General features: G+C 43.8%; 1 long non-coding RNA gene across 1 annotated transcript in view; it reads right to left on the reverse strand.

The window, feature by feature from the left end:
• LOC109143324 overlaps nucleotides 1-16,053 on the reverse strand; it is a 112,606-nt gene continuing 96,553 nt past the window's right edge. Inside the window, exons 11-12 of the long non-coding RNA XR_002043393.3 lie at nucleotides 5,134-5,244; nucleotides 1-737 (exon numbers count right to left, since the gene is read on the reverse strand). This is a non-coding gene — a long non-coding RNA (uncharacterized LOC109143324). The remainder of the gene's footprint in view (nucleotides 738-5,133; nucleotides 5,245-16,053) is intronic.

Raw genomic sequence — 16,053 nt, forward strand, 5'->3', positions numbered from 1 at the left:
GTTCATGCTCTAAAATGACATATTTACCCTCTGTTCAAAACCTTTCCTCTGGGTAAGACAATGACCCCACAACCATCAACCCCACAGCACAGGCTGGGTTTGGATATTGAATCTCAGCTCTGCTCATACCAGTTGTGTGAAACCCTCCAGTTCACCTTCAATGCAAAGGACAGTGGAGTAAAAAACCAACCTCTCTGGCCAGTGAAGAAAAGGTGACATGGATAACAAGGAAACATCTTCTTTTGGCACTTTATGGAAGCAAAATAGTTCTGCAATTTAGTTTCCATAAAAAGAAAAAAACCCAACCAAAATCAGAAAAAGGCAAAAATATTTGTAAGAACCTTTTAAAAAATGTTCTGATTCTTCATCTGAAACGAATTTTTGACACTGTTGGCATAACTGCATTTCTAAAGTGGTTTATGCACACACACATCCCCATGTATATGTAACCAACCAAAAATAAATGGAACATTTTATTTCAGGCCAAATAAACATTTAGTATGGTACCAAGAGATTATTTTTTTAAGAGAGCTTCTTTTCTCCTCAAGTTCATGGTATTAAACATCTGCAGACAACAATAGCACTCAACATTTCATAAAAAGTGTTCTTCCTTCAGGTTTCCACCTCAGCTTCCTATAGAAAAGCTGCAAATCCTACAGGTCCTGCTCGACTGGGCTGGTCTGATAACAGGGTTTGTCTCCATCTGCTGGTGTTTCAGCTTTTAGAGTCTCAAATGTCTGAAAAACAGTAATATTTTTGAAAAGATTTGAGAAATTCAGGAAATAGTCCTCAGTAAGTTCTTTGACTCCTAATTTTTACTGCTGAGACCAAGTATTGTCTGTAAGGCTGGATGCCATTAAGTAAAATCATGTTGATATATCAGTGCTGATTAGGAATTGATTTTCTCTAGTCATGCTGATTTAAGATTCATTTTTTCTGATATTGGGTAACCTTCTGTTTGAATCAACCCACCAGGGAGGGTGACAGATTTACACCCAGGGTAAAACCCTACGTAGTCACCATCCAAGTCACCAACCATGAAGCACAAGTGTCCACTTGTGAGACTTGATCCTTTGACTTTGGACTGACAAAATCATCAGGAATTAGACAGGGTTGCTTCCCTCCACTGATGCCAAAATGTGACAAGTGCCCCATCCTTGGAAGTGTCCGAGGCCAGGCTGGATGGGGCTTGGAGCAGCCTGGGATAGTGGAAGGTGTCCCTGCCTGTGGCAGGGGGTGGAATGAGATGGTCTCTAAGATCTCTTCCAACCTAAACCATTCTGGGATTCCAAGTGCAGGAACAGATACCTCTCGTTGTGTCACCTAAAGCCATGAAAGGCAAATCTCATCCTATGCTCCAGATATTAACTGCACCCCAAGGGCTTGTTCCCTCAGATTAACACAAATTCTTGTCTTCCAGCTGGATTTAGCTGGTGAAGAACCTCTCCCAGGTCTCTCCCAGCAAGGCACAAACATTTACAGTGATCTGGCAGCACATCTAGAAGTTGGGGAGCTGATACACAATACCTTGTGCACATTATATGGCAGGATTCATCTTACCTAACTCTGTCCACCTGAGAGGCAGCCTCAGGTCTGAGCCAGTCATTTTAGCTCCCTGAACACCCAGCAGAGAGATGCATTTCCAGAGGGCAACTTATTCCATGACTTCAAGACACCAGTCTTTGGCAAGATAAATCCAACCCTAAGAAAACATTGTCACCTACATTTTTTTTTTCACTTCAAAATAAAAGATCACTCTCAGCCTACCCACCAGCAAATCAGATCTGGATTCAGCATTCACCTGATGGGCAAGTGAGGCTCTGGAGAAGGTAATGGAAATGCCCTGAATTACTTCAGCTGAAAAATACAGTCGTTTGCCTGTGTCAGAACAACTACCCTGGCTCCATCCTACAAAATTTAAATACCTTTGTCAAGGACAGTACTCACCAGGATATTCAGTTCCTGGGAATAGGAAAGAGGTTTTTATGTAGAGTGTTCTTGATTAAAATAAGTTTCCTTGTAACATGTTTCACCAGTGATTCTAAAGATGATGATCATTAAAGTCCTGTGTCAGATGCTACATAGGCTGCCTTTACTTTTATATTTAAGTGCCCACATGCACATAAATGCAGCCATCAGAGCACCATTACATCAAGAATATACGATTACATCAAGATTTATTTAACTGAACCCCCCCTAATTAGGTCATAAGGTATGATTAAGCAGTTGTTAACTGTGTCGTAAGGAAGTCTACAAAGGGAATGAAATATTTAAAACAGTAATAACATACCTATCCTGCTTTGCTATTTATGCACAGTTAAACACATAAAAACAAAGGAGCAACTCTTAATTACAAGGACAATTTATTTTGCTGACCTTCTTTTTGGGACACAAGCCAAACCCACTGGGGGTTGGTTTGGTGGTTGCTCCGGTTGACTTTGCAGGGAAAATGTCCTGGCCCGTTGTTGGAGAGGCTGCAGTTTCTGCCTGGAGAGAGCAGAGCCTTTCACAGGGCTAATTTACAGCCTTCCCCAGTGGTCAAGGGCAGCCATGAAGTACACAAATTACAGTTAAAAATAGAGATGGCTTTATGGAATCTCATTCCGGTGGCTTCCAAAGGTGCGGGGCCAGGAACACACATCTCATTCCACGCTGCCTCTAAGTCCATTTTCATCTTTTTTTTTTTTTTTTTTTTTTTTTTTTCCACTTTTCCCCTTGGATCCTGAGCTCCACTTCAGTTTTGAACTTCCATAGGAAGGCAGGAGGTTAAACCAAACTGCTAACTGTGTCTCTTCAAAACTGACATTTAATACAGGGTATAAATCACTGTGGGAGCCTGTTATTCCTTCAGGAATGCAATTACATAGGGTCAAATAAAACATGAAAGAACCCAACAAGTTTTAAAATGTAGTATGTTCTCAAAAGCAGGCAAGAAGGAATGCAAAGCAGTCCAAATATGCTAACATCCACATGTTGTCCTGTATGAGGGGGATTAGAAGGGAAGGTTTCTGCTCTTTAATGATTATGTTGTTAAGGGTAGGTTTGTTGCAGGTTCTTGCTGAATACCAGCCCACTCAGGGAGCTTTGGGCAGATCACTGTATTTATTTAAAGCAGGTGTCTTTTATGTATCTCATTATTTTAATTGCCACCGTAGTTGTGTTTAAGATACCATTTAGCACAAAATAGGATGTGCAAAGTGGATATTCACCTTTTCCCTCGAGACTCAGAGCTGCACCCCCACTCTTCTGGTGATGGAGAGATATCAGAGATACATCAGGGGAGAGAGAAACACAGCATTGCAAAATCATCTCTTTGATAAACAAATCCTCCTGATTTAGGCCACCTCCATCTCAGTCTCACTGGTTTGCTTTTAAAAAAACAGGCAAAACCATAAATAAAACCCCATGAAACCTGCTAAAATCTGAACCAAAGATGATTAAGCAGGTTCAGCACCTCCTATAACATCACTCCCTGTCACCATTCACATTTCACTCACATTTCTCTGAGAAAAACCCTTCTGCTTTCATATTTTAGTGATGTATTTAAATAGCTTGCAAGGAAAAGTCCAGAGGTTCTAGCAAATTTTTGAGGTCAAATTTGCCACCCTCAATTTCACTACTCTGTATTTTATACCGTGAATAGTTAAACTAAGCAAACTTTGAAGTTTCTTAATTGAAAATCTGCGGTTTGTCAAGGCAACTTCTATCTGAAAGTAATTTTTTTTTCAGCTAAATGGAATTTTTTAATTCAAAATGAAAGGCTTTTTGAAAGAAAGAACCATTTTTCAGCATCTAAGTATAAGAATGGCTAGAAATGTTTCTTTTTCTCTTTTTAAAGAACTGACTTCTCCCCAAGAGTGAGTGATGTTTAAAAACTACATATATGAGAAAGTATTTTGCTTTTTAAAAGCCTTATACTTTTTAAATTGCTTCAATCTTGCTTTTAAAGGTTTTGCTTTTCACATTTAAAGCAAACCTTTCACTTTTTAACCCTCTCCCTAAGAAAGTAACACAAGTAATACTCTACATTTTAAATGTTTTCCAGGGAAAAAACATTTAAAAGAAATATGTGAAATAACTCATTTTTATCTTTTCAAGTGAAGCAGGGAAAACCTTAATAAATTGGGAAAAAGTAAGGGTTTCCTCCAGATCTTTTAAAAATTACGTTTTTACAGCATATTTCCTAATGGGAAAATTACAAGTGGGGATTTTTTTCCTACAAAATCCCCATAGCTCCCACTCTCAGACTCCCTGATTTCACCTCCACTAAAGCTGCCAGAATAAAACTTTGGATTTCTCTCCCCTGTTTTATAGCAACCCAATGCATTACAGCTCCATGGGTCACTGGTCCTGCCAATACCTATATATATTCTCAGAACAAAGCCTGGGAATAAGATTTTGCAGAACACACCCTTTGTTAAAGGTAGAGGTAACACTACTGTCCATTATAAAAATAATTAAATACTTCCTATTGCAAGAATATGGTTTTATTTGCTTAAAATGTTGCCCCACTCCAGCCACACGGATGAAATACCTCATGTGAATCGTGGGCCTCGGGGTTGGTTTGTGTGTGGGAAGGATTTTTTAACGTATTTTTAATATCAAGCAGAATGACTCACCTGTTCCAGAGGGGAACAAAGACTGCTCCAGGGGTTTCTCAAACAATCCCTGAGCCCTGTGCTTTGAAATGTTCTGGTGTCTAATTCTTCATAGGAAGGGCTTAAAAATTCCTAGCAAGGGAATCTCTGGATAAGGAACAGATTTTTCACTTGTCATGTGAAACTGTCCCCAAATGCAACCAAATTCCGGATGTTTGTAAAGAGTTGTTTGCACTTAGGCACAAATTGAATGGAGAAAGAAACTTGAATTTCACTTCCAATCTGAAGCTGTCTTCCATGCTGGGAGAATTCCCCTTTTTATAGTATTGTTTGGAAAAGAAATTACAGTGAGGAATATCCCATCTGCTGAGGAAGCACCCCTGAAATCTGAGGACACACTGGGTTTGTTGGCAGAGGTGTAGGGTCTGTGTGGTGCCAGTGTCCTGAAGCATCTTCAAGACTCCAGTCCTGATGCCTGTGACATGCTCTGAGCCTGACACTGCCATGAGAAATTAGCTTGGAAAATGCTACTAACCTGGCAAAAGTTTCGATGTTTTTCAGCCTTTCTAGAAAGTCCTCCCTCCTCCAGCTGGGAAGGTTACATCCTTCAGATCCAGCTCCTTGAGCTCTCCTCTGCTAGGAAAAACTAAACCAACAAAAGGGAAAATTCAGGTTAGATACAGGGAAGAAATTGTTCCTTGTGAGGGTGGGCAGGCCCTGGCACAGGATTCCCAGAGAAGCTGTGGCTGCCCCTGGATCCCTGCAAGTGTCCAAGGCCAGGTTGGATGGGGCTTGGAGCAACCTGGGCTAGTGGAAGGTGTCCCTGCCCATGGCAGGGGGTGGAACTGGATGGGCTTTAGGGTTCCTTCCAACTCGAACCATTCTGGAATTCTATGCCCATTTTATGTATACCTGAGTCTGTTCCAGGAAATACTCCCCACACAAGCTCAGTGACAGCAGATGTGCTGCAGAGATGCTCCTGACTGCAGAAATCTAAGGCACGCATGGTCAAGATAGAAGTTGAATACAGAGTGAGTAAAAAGGTAACATTTCATCCTTTCATCTGCATTTGGTACAGAGAGGTCACAGAATCCTTAAGGTTGGAAAAGTCCTCAAAGATCATTGAGTACAACTGTTCCCCAGCAGTGCCAAGGCCACCATTACCCCGTGTCCCCAAGTGCCACATCCACATGGCTTTTAAATTCCTTCTGAAATGGTGATGCCACCACTGTCCTGGGCAACTGTGCCAGGGCTGGACAACCCTTTGCATGATGAAATTTTTCCCAATATCCAATCTAAACCTCGTCTTGTGCAACTTGAGGCCATTTCCTCTTGTCCTGTCCCTTGTTCCCTGGGCAAAGAGGCCAACACCCAGAACACAGAGTTTGCAGTGGTCCCTCAAAGAGAAATATTCATTTCACCAACCCAAGTAAAACTGAAATAGTGAATGTGCTTGAGCAGGGAGGGAGCAATGTCAGTCCATCTCTGAATGCTGAAAGAAGTAGCACATGGAACTGCAAATCTGCTGACAAGATTTATTTACCTTAGAGAAAAGCAAAATACAGTGGCTTTATTTAAAGACAAAAAACCAACTTGTGCATTAATAAGCCCAATACAGCATTATCAATATTATACAAAGGTTCTGAAGAAACACTGGGTAAAGTATAGACAGCTGTGGCAAAGTGTGACACGGAGGACAAACTTCAGTCTGGACAGAAGTGTCAGGCACTTGTACCAGGTTGCTCTATCCAAATATTAGGTAAATTCTTGGTATGTTACCACACAACATCTCTGGTGAAACTGGAGAAGAGAGGGATGAGACAAGTGTTGTAAGGAGTATAATAAACTGTCTAAAACAGAGATGAGAGCACACTGTACTGATGGAACAAGTGAACTGAAGGGAGGTTACTGGAGGAATTCTCAGTATCAGCTGTGGGATGGCTGCAGTTAACACTGCCTCTACCATGCTGCTGCTAAATGTGGAATCATTTCTATCCAAATTGCCTGAGGCACAGAGTTAAAAGACATAATCAGTACCAGGAAGATCAGAATATCATACCTGAGGAAATGACCTACAAACCACAAGATGACTCAGGGACTAATACAAACATCTTACTACAGTCACTGATGCTGTGTAGGGCACTCGTGACTCTTTCTGATGAATTCTCTGCTCAATTGTGTTTGAAACAGATTAGTTCAAAGTGGGATAAGTGTGGAAAACAGGTGCAAAGGCTGGTCAAGATCCAGGAGACATCATGACAACAGAGGTATGGAGTAAATGAAAGGTCAACACTGGCAAGTGTGGCCAAGAATAAGGAGGGGAAGATTTCTAAGGATCATGTCAGTAGGGTTCACAAACAGGACCCCAAGAGGAGTCCCAAAAGTCTGAAGCTGCAGCCTCATTAGGTTAAAAACAGCTATAAAATGAGGCTGCTTGCTCTCACTTATGGGAAGCTCAGCTCTCAAAAGGGAGAGAGACTTAATCTCAAAAACCTGATAAAAACAACACTAAATATGGATTATTCAGCAGGGGGAGGAAAGTGCTGAAAGATGGGACAGACTTAGCAAGCACTTAGAGCTGAGTAGTGTGTTCTCTGCTGATAAAGTTGTGGCTCAAGCTCTATTCCCCATTTCCTAAACGCCTTGAGTGAGCACACATTTCAGAGGAACCACCAGATGCAAAAGGCACTGCATGTTAGACAGGATTTACATCCCCTAGAAAGAAGACAGCTCTGAACGAGAACCACCTCTGAGACCAGCAAACACCTGGATTACTAGACATTGTTATCTTTAGATTTAAAACAATGTTCTGATTTGGAAAATCCAGGTCAGTTTGAGGGTTGCAGGGTAAATCATAAACCAGGTGTGTGAGCAGTTACTGTGCCTGCCATAAACACAACGGCTGAGCCGTAGGGGCAGACCCTGAGGATCATATTCAGTTGGTGCTTGATCTCTCTTATCCCACTGGTGAAACTGGATTTTTACTAAGTATTGTGATGGAGATCCTTGTTCCAATCCACACAGGCACACACACACCTACATGCATTCAGGCAGGCAGTCTCATAAACTTTAACTACATACAGAAATTCCCATATTGCCTCTTGGATATGCTCCAGCTCATGAAGGGGTGCTGGTGGATGATCAGTACCTGCCTGGTACAAAGCCTTCTCTTTTCTCCCTGGGTCGAGGGCTGTCATGAGCTGCCCTAATGCCTTTGCAATAAAACTCATCAAATTCCCCCAGTATAAAGTAACGAGCTGTAGCCTTTCTACCAACCTACATCTGCTGTTTACAGCAGGCCAAGAAAACAACCAGTGATGTCAACTCTTCATTTTGTTCCTCAGATCATCAACTCTCTGAAAATAACAAAATCTGAAAGGCATATGGACCTTCTCATAAAAACAACAAACATACAAACAGAACCTCAGATGAGTTTCCCAAGTCAGCAGGATCTGTCTGCTAATTATTACAGTACAGAGGGACCAACCATCCTGTAGCCAGAAATTACCCAAGAAGAGGCCTGAGTTCTTCCCCCAGGCTGGGCTGTTTGGACACACTGAACTCCATCATTTCTGGGGATAATGTTTGGGGTTTGGCTGCCCAAAGCAACACAGCCACAAGACCTAAAAAGCTAGATTTAGATTAAATATTGGGAAGAAATTCTTCCCTGTGAGAGTGGGGAGGCCCTGGCACAGGGTGCCCAGAGAAGCTGTGGCTGCCCCTGGATCCCTGCAAGTGTCCAAGGCCAGGTTGGATGGGGCTTGGAGCAACCTGGGCTAGTGGAAGGTGTCCCTGCCCATGGCAGGGGGTGGAACTGGATGGGCTTTAGGGTCCCTTCCAATCCACACCATTCTGGGATTGTGTGATAGCAGGGCCCTTGTGACGGATGTTGGGGACTGCCTTTACCCTCACCATCATGCTTGTGCCTCTCAAATGTAGACAGTGTGGGCTCTGCAGAGTCAGGGAACTCATCTCTGGCTCAGGAGTCCTTGAGGAAATATTTTGACCCACACAGAGAGAAATACAGATAGATGAATGGTATTGGGTCTGGAGAAAGCAGGCTGGAAAAAAGGGGAGAGAAATATCTGTAGCCACAGATGATTTTGACCCTGGAGTGCTCTCTCCTGCACCAATCCCCTCAAAGCCTCCAAGGAAATGTGTCCATGGGGGATGAGAGAATGGAGACGAGAAGAACACAGCATCCTACACAAACACAACCTTCCCTCCAGACCTGCCAGGCCTGCTCTCTCCTCATCACAAAGGGCAGAGAGGAATGACGTGAAGCAACAGGACAATTACCTTCAGCAGATGGGCCCCCCATGCACTGTGTCTGTGCTCCGAGCTGCTGCCAGCCCCTTCTTCCAGAGAGAGGATAGAGCTCACCTCCCCGTCCAGAAAAAAAAAGTAGCATCTGTGGGAGAAAGACATATGTCTGGCCTCCACCGTGAACCCTGCGCCTGGCAGGAGAACGCGATGCTGATTCCAGCCCCAGCTTTTCATTCCTGTTGTAACAGTCATAAACGCCTGCTGAAACCTAAGAAGAACAAGACTGTAATCCTAATAAAACAACATTCTGGAACCCTGAAAACTAGATGGAGGCTTCTCAGGCCAACTTTAAAATTATATTCGCTTTTCCAAGAGCTGCACTTTGTGTGTGCCGGCGGGATGGCCGCTGGCAGGCTGACCCCGATGGGATGGGGGATTTCAGCAGCGAAAGGACAGGAGGCAGTTCTGCAGCACAGCAGCCATCCTGTCCCAAAATATAGAGAGAATCTCCCAAGCCCATGCTCTCAAGGTCCCCTCCTGAAAGCAAGCCTTGATCTTTTTTCCCCAAATCCAGCCTTCTTTTCCAGATGCCCTGAAAGCCCGACTCCAAAGAGCAGGAACAGGCTGTGCTTGTTTGAAGGCAAAAGCTCATGCAAAGGCACAGCTTTCCATGCTGAAATCTTTCCCTTCCTTTTTTGGAGTGTGGTGTTGAACAGAAGCCATGGGACTTGTGCACTTCCACCCCCAAATTGAAGAGCAGGAGGAAAGGGGTTCAGCTTTCCCTCCTCTCCATCATGCAGCTCTCTAGGGACACAATATATGTTGTGCTCCCTTGGTGGCATGCCTCCAGCATGGCACTACATCGACTGGTGCTTCTCTGTGGGCCTTAAACACTGACCAGCACTGAGCCCAAGGGTGGCAGGTCCTCAGTAACCATCAATTTGCATCCTTCTCCTGGCATCTGTAGTGCTGGAGCTGCACCAGCCAAGAAGCTGCTCTCTGGAACATCGAGCTGTGCCAGCCCTTTCAGAGAGAAAACCCCTCTGTTGGTAACTCTTGTGATTTTACTGCAAATCTTCCCTGATGTTACGTGAAACCCAAGTTCCTGATGTGTCACTCCATCCAGCACTTCCACTTTAAGGAAAAAAAATTCTGTGGTCTTTCTGGTCTTAAAGAAAACACATCCCAGGAGGTGGCCTGAACACATGCTAAAGGCTAAAAGTAGCATTCACAGAATAAAAACTATCCCATGATTTTTAAAAGGTTTTTGCAGTTCTGGGGGCCTGACCTGTGATCTGGGGAGTGATAGGTTATAGAGAACCCAACAACTGATTGGGCAAGTGCACTGTCTGATAACAGGTATTGGTTGGTGGTGGTGGAAAGCATGTGACAGCTCCCTCATCAGCTCTGTGGGGATGACATGAGTCAGTCCCTGCAGGAATAGCACATTGGAACTGCAAACGCCCACAGGGCACTAGTAATATTTATCTGGCAAACAGCATTTTTTATCATCACATTGTCTTAGAAGCATCAATTAATTAACCCACCAGTGAAGCAGGAAATGTTTTTCCAGGCTGAGGAAACTGTGAAGGTGCAGAGAGGCTCCATATCCCAACCCCAGGCCAGGGAGGCTGTCAGGGTCAGGGCTGGCTATTTAACAGCTCAGCACTGCAGCAGAGGATGAGCTTCCCCAGTAACCCCATTCCCACTGATACACCACAAAAAGCAGCCAGGATTTCCAAAGAGCTCAGCGTGCCTGTGTGCACCACAATCTCATCACCACTGTCCTGGTGGAAAATGAAGGGCTGAAAATCTGCTCCCAGGCCACAAAAGGCTGCTCTTGGTGCTGACACTGAGGCCCTCTTTGGACTTGGGTGAATCACTTCACACCCACATAAACATACACAGCTACACAGCTTCTCCCCACGCCACAAGACGCGTCCTACTCATGACATTCAGATCGCTCTTGACTTCCCAACTTGGCCCTGACTGTGGGTGGTGAATTCTTAGAAATCTGGTCCTGAGCTATTTTGGATTGGCCCTGCAGAGCACAGAGACTGACACACCTCAGCTCTCATGTGCATTTAGTGCTGCACAAGAGGGGGCAGATCTCAACTGATCCACAGGAGCCTCAAGCATGGAAGAAAGAGGAAAGATCTGCCCACATTAATGCACTGTTCCTCATTTGGTTTGAGTTTTGCTGAGTGCAGCCTTTAATCTCTGCTGAGTGGAGTTTTTTGTGGAGGGGAAGATTTGGAAAGAAATCAGTGGACAACATCATAGATCAAAATCATAACAGGTATTATAGCTGGCCATAAAAGAGAGAGCATCTCTGAGTGCAATGCTCAGATGGAGGACATTGAGCTCTCAGAGCCTTTCACACACTAGTTTTCCCACTTTAGCCAATATAGGCATCTCCCCTGTGCTTCTTCCTCAGGATCCCTTCAGCAATGGGATATATAAGCTGTAGAAGTCACATTTCACTTCCAGATCAGCAAAGTAGAACATTGTGTGGTATTTCAGTCCACAGAGAAGGAGGAGAGAGCGAACACTTTGCACTTAAATAACTAAAAGCTTCTAGTGTGACACAAAGGCAAACTTCACTAACCTTTAATTTTCCCCACTTCTTAATGGCACACAGATCCAATGAAATCAAATGAGATAATCCCAGCCTGGTGCAGCCTGGAAGCAGAGGTGAAAACCTCCCAGAGCTCACGCAATCAGAATAGAGCTCGGACATTGTCGACTTCCCCCCTCAACTATTTCCAAATAAAACACTTTTGTTGCTTGGCTGCTCCTGCCAAATGAGTTAACAATAAAAGAAGGAACTTGCAAAGCTTCTATCCACAGGAAAAAAAAAAAAAAGTGAAAAAAAAAGGAGGAAAAAGAAGTTAAGGAACTTTAAGAAAAAAACAAAACAAAAGGAAAAAGCTCCAAGAAACTATAGGGCAGATCCTCTGGCTGGAGTAAATCAGCACAGACCCAGCTCTGTTGCTTTACCCCAGGCAAACTGTGGGCCTGGTGCTATTCTGCATTTCTCAGGGGCAGGGGGTGGTCTCCACTGGAAGATTGCGACACTGCAGGATACTTTTCCATATTAAAAAGGCGCTTTTTAGCGTTTTGTCTATTGCCAGGTTTTGGGTTTATTGAGGACTCATTTGGCAGAGCCATCCTGGAAGAACAATACAGATGTTTTATGGAGAAATAAACTGGGACTTGGGCTGGATTCTTTCAGTGCTGGATTCCACCTAATTTGGAGGGAGAAATGGCTCTTTTAATGAAGGGTGCAATCAAAACCTGTACGAAAAGCCAATATGCCCTGGGCAAGTGGAGCAGGAGATACACTGCCCCTCTCTGCTGCCCAGTAAATTCTGGTCTCTTTAGCCCAGCAAAAGCCTCCCAGAAAGGGTAAAGAACATCCTTTTTCAGCCAGGGAATCAGAGCACCACAGCTTTCCCTCTGCTGAATCTCTTGGAGGGAAGTGGTGACTTCTCAACAATGGGTCTTTACAAACTAAATCTTCCCCATCTTCATGAGAAGCTGATCCTGTGGAGCCACCTGGCCTTTGTGAGTTCTCCCTCATCAAGGATCCACAGTCATGTCCTTAATTATCACCATTTTTAAATGGCAGCTTCTGGAGCACCTACAGATGATGTAGGCACTTCTTCACTAATGCAAGATTGCAAGGGAAGGGTTGAAAAAGTCTTACTCTCCACTCAGAGGCAGGTTGGGCTCACTTCCCTACAAGGAAGGTGATGCCAGATGACTGGGAAATCCAGGTTTATTGCTAATTGTCAGCTACACGGTGTAGAGTGCCCCTTAAATCATGGCAATTGTCATTGACAGAAGAAAGTGCTTGCCACCCTCCAGCGATGCTAAATAGTCATTGTCCTTTAGGTCAGATCAAGCTAGAGGAAAGCTGCAGGCTAAAAAGCCTTTTTTTATCTTTTCTTTGGCTTCTTCCTTACTTCCCATTACCAAATTTTGCTCTTTACATCAACCATGCCTTCAGATCCTTTTTTTTTTTGTGGAGCTGAACACTTCGGTTAGCAAAGCGAAGGAAGAGAGACTTGAGTGTTAAACTGACATGCCCTCCCAAGGGTTATTAAATGTGGCCAGATGTGCTGGGCTATGCTAAAGAAATCTTCACAGGGGAAGACTCCAGAAGTGAAATACTGGAACAGAATTTACACAAATTCCCAATCACAGTGTTGCAGGTACCAGAAAATAACATACAGCCTAAGCAGCTCCAGGGAGTCGAGAGTTTGCAAATCAAGGGGTTGGCTGATAGGAAGAAAAGGGTTTTTGGGAATTGCTTTGGGCCAGCATCTAGCAAGGCAGATTAGGCTGGCTCTGATCCAGCAATACCCTTAAGCACATGCTTAGCTTTAACCCTGAAGGAGCCACTGGAATCAATGGAAACATCAGCACCCTCGTGTCTCACAGACATTCAAGACAGGTTTGTGCGGTCACAGCAGAGAAATGAGCCCCCCTTGCCAGGCAGAGGTTTGTTTCTCCAGCACCTGCTCAGGCTGTGTGGGGTCAGTGCATCAGGCTACCTGCAGGGACAGAAATCTCCTATTCCAAAACTGTTTCTAACTTCTCATTTATTTTCCTCTCTTTTGAAGTCAACAGCCAACTCTTCAAAACCACCTGTGAAATTCTGTAGGAGTGGTTGGAGACATTCCTGCTGGCTCCTCCAAGCCTGGATTTCACTGACATCTCTCTCTGCTTCTCTCTCAGTTTGTTTTTTAAACAGCACATGGGGGTTTTTTGACCTGTCTTGAGAGACTCAGTTTTGAGGATAGATGGATTTGTTTAAGGTGGAGCTTCTCAGCTCTGGACTAGAAACGGCTACATGGAAAGCAAGGATGGAAGGTCCCTCTGAGCCCTGTGGAAAGCTTGTTCTGGGGGTACAACAAGGGATATGATAAAGACAAGGAGTTAGTTTTGCCTAGCAGCTGAGAATAACAGTGCTGTTATTTATCCATTACTGCTACTCTAGACCTAAATACTTGATTTTTAACGACCAATGACAAGGATAACAACAGTGGGTTAATATATTCCATTTCCTATTTATCTGATGAACTGATAGCCAGTCATATGCTGTGCAATATGCCGTTTTTGGCCATGCCTTCCTTTGTGGTCTCTGTTTGCATTTGCATTAACCTGGGAGTATTAATCAGGTCATGTAGACACCCAGGAACATAAACCAACTCAAACACCCAAAAGATACACACCACACTCAGAATCAACACACAGAAACCACAGGATGGAGTGCAGTGTCCATTAACTGAACCAGATTAATCACATACACACCAAGGGAGGCCAAACATAAAACATCTGATTCCCACCAGCCTCTAACTATACAAACCCAAGTAAATACTAAAGCACCCAGAGGCATGACTGGCCTCCTGCCCCTACCACATATGCTGTTAACCCCCCTTGGAAACAAGGCCATGAACAGGTTAAGGAATTACTACCCACAAAAAGACTTCTGATATGACCACTCCCTAGGAAACCACCTCCAAAGTCCATATTCTCTAAGCCCAAGCGTTATAATCCTTTCCACAAACATGTCAAGCTTGTTCTTATAAGCTTCCCTTAAGTCACAAACCTTCCTCTGATTTGAACCCAGTGTACTCAGACCAATGTAATCATAAAATCATAGAATATAATCAGTTGGGTTGGAAAAGCCTTCTAAGATCATCAAGTCCAACCATTCCCCCAGCACTGGCAAGGCCAACATTAACCCATGCCCCAAGTGCCACATCCACATTCCTGTTAAATCCCTCCAGGAATCCTGTTAAATCCCTCCACCACTGCCCTGGGCAGCCTGTGCCAGTGTCTGATCATCCTTTCTGTGAAGAAATTTTTTATGACATCCAATCTAGAATTTTTACCCATTTAGCCTCATGTTCTTTACCTTACATGGCTTATTTTCCTCTCTGATGTTCCCCGTCCTGGTGTTTAGATGTACAACCATCACCCTTCTTCTCAGCTTTCATTTTCTAGGTTCAAAATGTAGCTCTTCCATTCTTCTCCCAAAAGACAAGCTCTTCCCTCCCAACATCTCCACCATCTTTTTCTGTAAGCAGCCCAGGTCAAACTCACACCTCAGGAACATGGGGACCAGAATGATCCATAGGATGCCACAGTTCCTGGCATATTTATCTTCTCCTGGAAGGAATACCTCCTGGGATCTACGAAGGTGTGCATACCTTTTTCAGAGCCCATCTCATGAATTATCCACACATTCTTCTCCTTTGTCATCTACACATGACGAGTCTCTGCAGTGGAAATTCTTATTACTCCCTAAACTCGTGACATTGCATTTTTCAGTACTGGATTTCATCTCTTTGCTATTATTCCAGTCTTCAAGGTCATCCAGTTCTCTCTGCATGGCACGTCTCCCAAGTCTGTGTCATCAGCGGGCTTCAGCAACATGCTATGTTTTGTGCCAAGGTCATTCATGAAAATATTAAATAAGATCCATCCCCAAGAAAAATCCTTGCAGAACTCCACTCATACCCAGCCAGACACTTTCCCATGCTACTTGTTGTCACTCAGTCAGTTCATCTGAGCACTACTTGTTCAATCTCCATTTTTATGTGTTAAACATGTAAACAGCACATCATCAAACTATTAGGAAAAGGTTCTTCATCCAAATAAAGCCTCACCCTTGCAGAGAAAGATTGTTTGAACTCTCCCAGACCAACTTTTCCCAAATAAAACAGCTCAAAGGGGCCCTGAGCAACCTGGTCGACCGGAAGGTGAAAGCCAAACCATTCTAGGGTTCTGTAGTGAGCAAGTTGTCATATGACAACCAAGATACAATGAGGATGGCTCTGCTTGCTGGTAGGTGAGATCTTATACCTGCTCAACTTATTGAGAAGAGTCAGGTTCCTAAAAGCTGTTAGGCCATTGTGCATTAAAATTAACACTGTCAAATTAATGTTGTTAAAGCATGAAGCAAGTACTGAGTTACTGTAATCTTTCCTAATGGAATAACACTGTTCCAGAGAGGCTGGAGGACATGGTTTAGTGGTGAACATGGTGGTGGTGCTGGGTTGAGTTGGGATTGGTGATCTCAGAGGACTTTTCCAACCTTAATGATTCTATGATTCTATGACGCCTATGCACACAGATGGCTTTGTGTATTAGTATTCTATTATTGATAAAATCCACC

This window comes from Corvus cornix, chromosome 5 (assembly GCF_000738735.6).
Source record: "Corvus cornix cornix isolate S_Up_H32 chromosome 5, ASM73873v5, whole genome shotgun sequence".
Lineage (NCBI taxonomy): Eukaryota > Metazoa > Chordata > Aves > Passeriformes > Corvidae > Corvus > Corvus cornix.